Below are 9638 nucleotides of genomic sequence, written 5' to 3'. Positions count from 1 at the left end.
ATGAACCCAGCTCTTGAGTGTCTGTGCTGACACTTTTGACACTATTTGTGGTTATGTCTCCCTTGATAATACTGACAAAGTTTTGCACATATTTTTATGTTGGCTTGTAAGGCTATAAAGTTATATATTGATATTAATTATACTTTTATACTATTAATATGTATAATAATTTACCTTACTAATATACATTATCACAACATATCCTAGTCATGCAGTACACAGAAGATTTGACAGAAGTGAGATGCATTGATTTGGCATTACAGACTTGGACTGAAAGTGCAAGACCTGCTCTTTCAAGAAGTTGTGTATATATACTTCACAGGTATGAGACAATTGTAAAATATTGTGAATACAGTTATGAACCATCAAAGGAATTGATTTTAAGCAGCCAATGAAAATATTAATGTATTTATAAGATATGCTTAAATGCCAGCATACTCTGTAGGCCACTGGTGAATGAGCATGATATATTCCCATCTCAGCTCCCAACACTAAAAAAATCAGTCAGGATCCATCTGTACCACAGGTGCAATATAGTGTGGAGAGACTCAAGACAGCTCAGCAGAATGCCAGAAGGGCCTACCCATACAGGACATGTGAAACATGATAACCTGCCTGCTGAAAACCCACAAAGTACATTATCCAGGATGGAACCTGTCTGAAAGACGATCGGTTCAAGTTGTACGTGTCAGACTTAACTTCCCCTGTAGCTTACGTAGCTCAGAGGTCATTTACCATTAGCAGATGATTTTGCCTATCTTTGGGTCAACGGCAGCCACACTTTCAGTTATTCTTTGTGTCCCAAAATGCCAAGCCAAGCTGTTTCACCACTCCAGCTACAGAGATCTGCCATCCCATGGCTGATACCCACGATAAACCGAAACGATTACTACCACATTAATATCCTGCAGGTCCAACGCCTGATTTCATCTTGTGTGTTACTCTTACCAAATTTTTCACTGTTGCAACAGAAAGATATTTGAGTATCTTATTAACTTTAACATGGAAATCTGCTCTCAGAGTGAATATAGGTTAGAATGAAAACTCAGTTTGCTTCCAAATTATGATTTTGTTTTTGCTCAGGACCATCAGGTTTTACCTCAGGAAGAAGGTAGTTTCGTCAGCACAGTTCATTTCATTTAATGAATGAAAAAAAGCAACATTATTATCCCAAACCAAACAAAAACCACTCTACAGGTTAAAGTTGTTACTCTTTTTAAAAAATATACCAGTTACAGATACACTGGTATGTCCTTTCTTTGTAGTGAAGGGAAAGCGTGAACTGAACTTAATAAGTAAAATAAGTTTGGAGGGATATTTCAGGAACAGGCTATCCTGTGTTACTGTACACTGATAGTGATCTCCAAGATTAGATAATTCAAAACAGTGAAGCTTAGAGCCTGGATTATACAGTAAGATTTTATTTGCTAAAACATAAGAAACAGAAGAATCAAGAAGACATTATACCTCTGACATAAGCACTCAAAATCCTGTAGTGAAGAGATTCAACTCACTCTGCCAAATGTCCTTAAGTTTATTTAGGCTTTTTGGCAAGGTGAGTTATTTAGAAAACGTCAGGAATGTATGTTACTGATAGAAGCTGCATCTCTGCCAATAAATTCTGCTTTCTTCTGCCTTAGGAACAAAGGAACTTTAAATGTGGACTAACCCTCACTGACAAACTCCAGCATACCTTTTCACACTACAGGTGTTCCATATTATTTAGACCTTGGTATTTCCTCTATTCCCTGAAAGATTTATTTGTGTCCGTAAATAAACCAACAGTCAGACTGATCCCAAATTTCCCGTAACTGAACCTGAAATGTAGGTGTGAATTTGAAATACCTGATTTGTACTAAATTAACTTTTGACTCTTTAAAAACACCAAGCATTTAAAGATCACTTAGATTATGACTCTTCGGTAGCGATCACTTAGATTATGACTTTCTAAGAATTGTAAATATTTGGCAATACTTAAATACAGGTAGTACATAGATAAGATGCAGAATAATTCTCAGTACTTCTTGTGAAATACTTTCCAAATTCTGATTACCTGTGGGATGGCAAATCTCCCTGTGATAAAATGTTGTCTCAAATCAAAATATTCCCAAAGATCCAGAAAAACTGTGACTTTTTCCTGAATATTAAAACTACTATATGTATAGTGAATTGTTCACTGGAGCTGTTAATAGCTATTGCTATTTACTCTTTTGCAAGACATACATATTATATATATATATATATATATAATATATTTCTTTCATTGCAGTTCCATTCTAGTCACAGAAACACACACTGTCAATTGGATCTTTTATTTCAAAATGGAGAGAAACATGAGAAAATGGGCTTTTCCCTGTAAAACTTGAACTGATCAACTCAGAACAGGCAGCATGTTCACTTAAGATGCCAATTTGAATGAGGTCTCCTCTACCATCATATGCCTATCCTATGAATCTAATGAAATAAAATCTTCAGGAAGTCCTTCATGAATACACAGCTCTGAGTACCATCCACAAACTCAAGCATTTACTTGAATCTGGTGATGATTGAACTACCCTCATATGCAGTAGATGTTTTCTCCATTCCAGTCCCAAGTCAGTATTACCCCAAAGCCAAACAATTCTTCTGCTCAGAAGTCACGACCTTCAACCTTCTCAAGCAGCTATGGTCCACTGTCAAATGTGTTTGCTGTATTTAATATCAAGTTACACCCTGCCTTGATGACATGCAGTAATGTGTAATTGTTGTCAAACTGGATCTGTTAAGTAGGTTACTGGGTGCAGTTGTCACCAGGTCCTTGATGGATTATCTTGTTAACGAAGCCATTAAAAAAATCACTTTTGATGGGGAATAACAATTACGTTCACATAGAAATGCCAAGCTCTGCTCCCATTAGAGTAAACAGCATGGGATTTTTGCTGAGTGCATTCAGATTTGTAACAATAGATAAGGTCTTGAAGGTTACCTGATCCAATGAAAAAATTAAGGAAAAAGCACCTACTGTTTGTAGACAAATGAAAAATTAGCTTGCTTATCTTTAGGGTTAAGACACAGGACATCTAAATTCAGCTAAGCAGTTTCCTATTTCTAAGAAACAAATTGTTGATAGCCTAACAATTTGTCCCCTCAATCAATTCCCTTGAACCACTCCATCGTTTGTCAAGATTAGCTAAAACCCTAAAGTAAATAAGAAATTATATGCATAACTGGCTAAGCTATGGAGATGAAATTTAGTTCCTTGTCAGCTGGATTTATTTCTCATGGTTACACCATCAAGTAAAATTTTAACAACCTCTGCCCAGATGTGAAGAGCCCAATAAATGTGGATGATGAACTGTCATTTTCAGGGCAACAGAGGCAACATCAACACCCACTGAACTCAAATTGGCCCTTGAAAATTGCATTTTATCAGATTGTAGTCTCCAACTTGTTTCTGAGAACAAAATGGTCTGTTCCTGAAAAATTCTTAATTCTATAGAAAAAGAGAAAATATGATACTGGTCACTTAAGTAACCCAATTTAATAAGAAAAAAATCAGACATTTTCTAGGGCTTCTCACTTAAAATGGTCTGGCTTTTACTGCAAAACTGTGTTAATTAACCATATTATTAATTTTGGACTTCTTGAAGTGGATCACTATACTACATTATGCCAAGTTAATAAATGGTTAAAATTTTCCATACTCACCAATTGCATGGGAAATAAGCATTTTCTGATTAAATACATATATTCTGACAGTGCTCAAAGACTTAAAAGAGGTTGCCTGAAAAGAAGACAGAATGAAACTAAGCTAAGGCTCTCTTTCACACAAAATATTGTATATTGAGTTGAATCTAAACCTATAAAGTTTCTCCTCTTCCCCTTCTTGAAAAAAAATCATCAATTAATGAAGGATCAATAGTTCACTAATTGCTGAGACAGATTTTCCTTTGGGAGAGAAAGCAAGCAAAGAAAACAAATCATGAGTTACAAAATTAGTGTTTCACTTCACAGGAACACTGGCTCCCATCATGGAGCCAGCAGGTGTTCCCTTGGCTGATATCTCAAGGTCTGAGAGCCGTGACAGCTTTCCTGGCACTTCCCCAGCATCAAGCATTCACTCATAGTAGGGAAATCAGGCCCTGTATTTTCAGTTAAACCAATGCTTATTACAGGGTCCTCTGTTTTTCCATGGAACAATGCCGTGTATCTATAGTTACAGCTGCCTTATTTGTATAATATTGCATCTACATTTGTATTCTCCCTATATTGTCAGACTAATACTTGTCTGGATTTAGCTTTGCATTTTAATTTAATGTTAAATTACATGTAATTGCTTTCTGTAATAAATTTTAATTTGGAGTACTGATGAGGATGAAGGCCTCTGGCAAGAGTTGTCTCTCACAACTGGCCTGAGTAGTTTCAAAAGCTATCTTGTGAGTATAGCTGGGCCTGCTTTCAAACAGACTTTCTATTACTTTCACAGCTTTTTGATCACTGTTTCAAAGTCTTTGTCTTTGACATCAAGTTGCAATTTCATCAGCAAATCTAGGGCGTGTTTTCTCTTGTGCTTTATGTCCTCTTCTTCAATCAAGGATTTCGAAACTCTTTGTTATATAAAAGGCAACAGGTTTTGTGGAACAGTATCTCCTGGCTTAATCAGTACAGGCATTCTCCTCTTTTATTTACCTGATTTTATCCATCTATCTGATCTAACAGCACTAACCATATATATGAGGTTTATTTTAAAATAAAAAAACGTTAGGGTTTAGTTTGTTTGAGGTTTTTTTTGCCTGTGATAAATTAAGTAATACAGGATAATATGCTACATGATAAGAAGGATTAATAAATTGAAATTAAATAAACTTTCTTCTTTCTCTGATACCTTTAAAAATTCTTGTTACCTGGGGCTGGATCAGCAGTGAGAATATGATAGTTATTGCTCAGGACTTCGTATTATTGACAGGGGAAGTCAAAGTAGTACACATGCTGCTACCATATCTAACTGGTCACAGGCTATCCAGAAATCAACCTATCTGGTAATATCTGATTTAAGAAACAGAGATTCTGCTTATTTACCAAACTGATGGATATTACATAAAAATGCAAATGGACATACACATCCATTTTTAAATGGATCTATTGGGATTTTCAATTGCATGTCTACAACTGTCATTGAAATCAGTGACAAAATCTACTTTGTTGGCAGTAGGTATTATTTTCTTCTCTTATTCTTTAAGTAATTGAATATTCTGACAGGGAGGATACTCACCAATGCTCTCCTTCCTGAATGTTCTTGATGCAACTTTAATTTAAACTCTAGAACTATTCAGTAAGAGAAGTATCATAATAAGCAAATATAAAAAAATTTTTTAAATGACCGAGTCACTCCCTGGCAGCCACCAGACACCCCAAGCCTGGAGCAGACAGAGCTTGCTGTGGGAGTGCCAGCTCCCTATGAGTCACCCCCTCCTCCTGGCTTGATCCTCAAAGAAAAAGGTGGATTTCTGTGCTCATTCCCAGGTGGTGGGAAGCACATTTGTCAAGCCATGACACGAGTTTCAGTTTGTGTTGTAGCTTACACCCAAGTGTAGGTTCAGGGAGAGGGGAAAACAAGCACTGTGGAAAGATACATGGACTCAGAAATCTAAAATGGGGGTAATTTCATTGTTCAGGGATGGCTTTCCCTGATCTGCTTGAAAGCTGCCAGTTGGAAGGAACCCACAAGGATCATCGAGTCCAGCTCCTGGCCCTGCACAGGACACCCCACGAGTCACACCATGTGCCTGAGAGCCCAAAATCGTGTGTATCCCAACCTCAAGGATGATCACAGAACTATTCCAAACTTTCACTGGTATCCTGTTCACCTCTCATCTCCTTTCTGCTCTCTCATGGTACCCAAGTCTGTTTTCTGGACCAGCTCTTGTGAAAGGCCATTCACAAACCTGCTCCTGCCTGCTTTCCTTTTCGTTATTCCTGCTTTGCCTTTTGTTATTTCTGCTTTTTTTTTTTTTCCTTCTGTGCATGTCTTTTGTTTTTAATTCAGGGTCATGTACTTACAGAGGTCACTCTTCCAGAAGTGAGGACCTGTCCTACATGATTGCTTGTCCATCAGATGACTCTAATTCATCAATCATATGCATATTCTCTCTTATTACTTAAAAAGGAGGAGGAAAAGAATTCTTCAAGGGTCACAAGTAGTTACTTAGAGCTAGAAAAGAATTAGCTTAGAAAAGGATGTGGATATGATGAGCTAATTTTATTAAAAAAGAAAGTTGTGTAGGACTAAAACATTACTTTCAGAGTATCTCTGTAAATTCTAAGCTGGAGAAAAAGAGCTAAAAGAGCTGAGTTTCACCCAGTGGTTGTTTTCAGGCAAAATAAATTTAGGGATCTAGATGCTCTATTTCAACCTGCTTTCAATGTAGTGAATGTGGGACTGTACTTTATACTGATACATACTTCTCTGTAAAAGCTTTTTCACTATTAGTTTATTCTAATATAAGCTATTTCTTCTAAAAATGTGTTCAATTTCTCTTGCATTAATATGATTTGTTAGACCATTTCAAATTCTAAAATTATCTAAGGTTGGAATGGGAAAAATCTGTTCACAGCTTTTTTCTACAATGATAAGTTAGAAATGCCTTTTTTTTTTTGTATATTTGCACTTCTCTGCAGGATGCCCATATATTCCTTTACAACAAAGAACCTGCAGGTGTTAGAGGAACAGATCTTCCTCTTCTGGTGAGGAGCATTTACCCTCAGGAGATGAGGGCTGTACAAGTCAGGGAGTGCATTGCAAAGTAGGATACATTCTACTAGTGGCTTGTTGGGTTCCACTACTGGCTGTCTCACTGCTTTATAGCTGTGGCATAGGGTTGTCAAATAAGGCTCGTTACAGTAATTTAAATCACACAGTTATTTTTGATTGCCCCCAGTCTTTTCTGGGTTCCACAGTTACGGATGCACTGTGAGGTTGAAAACAACTGAAACTGTGATCCAAGGGAAAACAAAGCTGAACATCAAAGTAAAGACAAACAAAACTAAAGGGAAGGAAGAACAGAAGAAACTAAGCACACAGAAGGCAGCTGTCTTTTAGAGTTAATTATGATGGACTGGAATTCATTTCTTACAAGCCACTTGAAAGCTGCTTGATAATTATAAAAATATTTATAGGCCAAGTTGACTTCCTTTGCTTATTCTTGGGAGACTGTAGATGTATTCTTTAGGCAGCTTTGTCTGCCTGCTAGAAACCTCACTATGCTTTGCAAGTTTTCTAGTTTCTCTACTAAAGGGCCTAAACCTGATCAAGAGCCTGTTTCTGCAAGTACTGCCAAGTAATTGAAGCAGAATATTCACAGTAAAATACTTTCTGACCTAATTTCTCTGTAGGATGCAAGCATTACAGATCATTATCTTTCCACTTGCAGACAGTGTTGCTAGGTGTTGCAGCAGACACTGTCATCAAAATCAGGCTAGGTACTGTAAGCATCACTTTACTGTATGGGGAATTCTCTGTATTCATTCTGGATGCACAAAATTGCCACTGCATGAAAGCATTAAGAACATTTGCATTCTCTAAATGAGTTTAGCAAAGCAAGTGGATAAAACTAGATTCCTAAATCCACAATCTCTGCAGTGCTAACCACTTGTTGATGCTATTGACTTAGATTGCTGGGGGTTCTGCTCTTACTAAACCACAGTTTTTTTGTTTTGTTTGTTTGTTTTTTTTTTTTTTTGGTTTTTTTTTTTGGTTTTTTTTTTTTTGTTTTTTTTTGTGTTCCCCAGCTCAATCTTAGTTTCTCTGTTGATTTCAACCACACCTGATTCTTATGGCAGACTCTTAGTGGCCAGATTTATTCCACCTGTCTTTGGTCTTTTGGCAGAACTACATCAGGAAGGAGCAAGAGTTGTTCAAGGTTCTTCTGTAGTCAGCAGGCAGAAACTGGGATCTCTGCAGGGCAATTAACATCTTAGCTGTTGTAAAATTGCTCTGGGGAAGAATCTTTCCAGCTCTGGTAGTTACAGAGGGAGCCTGTGGAGTGTAGGCTTCTAATGTAGGTGCTACAGGGAGACTTGAAAAATGGTATGAAGGGCTTAAATGTTCTTTTGCTTGAAATATCTTTAGTACATGTGTCTGCTTTGGTTTAGGTTTAAAATGCTTTTCTCTTGATTTTTGGTGTTTAAATAACTTGAAAAATCATAGTCCTATGTAAATATCTAGTGCTTTTGGGGTATTTAACTATTATGGCTGCCTCACATGAGATTGCTGGAAGGAAGCTAGATTATTGTCCAGATGTCTGGCATTTTTACAAAATTTCTGCTTTTCTTCTATAATGATTTGATTTCTGTCTCAAACCTCTTCCTCCGTATTTAACTTTGCCTTATGCACACAGTATCATTAGTATACCTCAATTCAATTATACACAAGGAAAATGAAGCATTAGACACAGCTATACTTTTGAATTACTCTAAGGATTTAACTGGTTTTATTGTGTTTTATTGTTGGCATAGGTTTTTGTTAAGCAAGATTGTAACACCACTGTATGTGCACTTAATTATTTTATAATAAAGTTTATTTTGGTTCTGACTGTACTTTTTCAAGAGAAAGCATTCATCAGTGGCTGCAAATGAAGAAATGAAGTCCTTTGCAGCACTTTCTTTCTATTTAACTCTTCCAATATTAGGAAATAATGTCTTCTTGTAAAAAAAAAAAAAAACAAACCCTGACAAAGGCCACACCTCAATACATGGGAGTGGTATCATGACTCTTTAATACAAACCAGCTGTTTTTCTTGAATCTGTAATGATAAATCACTTTCAGATCATTAAAAATTGAGCAACTCTACAACAAGGAAGTGGTTTCTAACTGGATGATAATGCATTTTCAGTAAATTCTAATTACCTCATAGAGAGACTTGGAAGACCAATATCAAAATAATGAGTTATTCATAAATTGGATATGTTAAATGCATTGTGACAGGCAGCAATAAAAGTAAATTACTTATTTTATATAGAGAACATGGTGTAACAGCCTCCTCCTCTAGTTAAGAAATCCATTCAGCTCCTTGGTGTATCATCAATTGGATCACTCCTGTACTGAGATACTCATATTTCTAATAAAGACTAACTGGCAAATGCAACAGAAATGTAAAAATATTTTTAATACAATCATATTCATTCCTTAAAATGGTTTTATAGACATGCAATATCTTAAAGCATTATTTAACTTTAAAAGCTTCAAGCATGCCTATAATTAAGAGATAAGTAGTTCTTTCATAGCAACAAACTATAAAAAGACCCCTCAGCTACAACTGTAATGCAGATGCTGTAAGGAAGCCAGAAAACAATGAGTGAAGCAGGGGAGGGACAGGCTGAGAGCCACATTCGGTAAGGGCCTTTGAAATGGAAACAAAAAAAAAAGTGTACTTTATAACCATGAGAACAAAGACTCAAGAAATAGCGTAGGAGTGAGAAGGAAAGTGACTGAGAAGAACACTGAGAAACAGGTAGCCCACAAGGTGACTTCCATGTTTTACATAAAGTGAAACTGGTAATTTGGAACTGAATGATGACAGGACACTTTTGCTTTAAGTAATTGTTGCATATCCTGAGGAGAAGCAGAGGCTCAAAGGTTTGTGTTTATCTTTCTGTACATA

Source organism: Vidua macroura, chromosome 2, assembly GCF_024509145.1.
Source record: "Vidua macroura isolate BioBank_ID:100142 chromosome 2, ASM2450914v1, whole genome shotgun sequence".
NCBI lineage: Eukaryota > Metazoa > Chordata > Aves > Passeriformes > Viduidae > Vidua > Vidua macroura.
The sequence above is the reverse complement of the archived record's forward strand: the minus strand, read 5'-3'. Positions refer to the sequence as shown.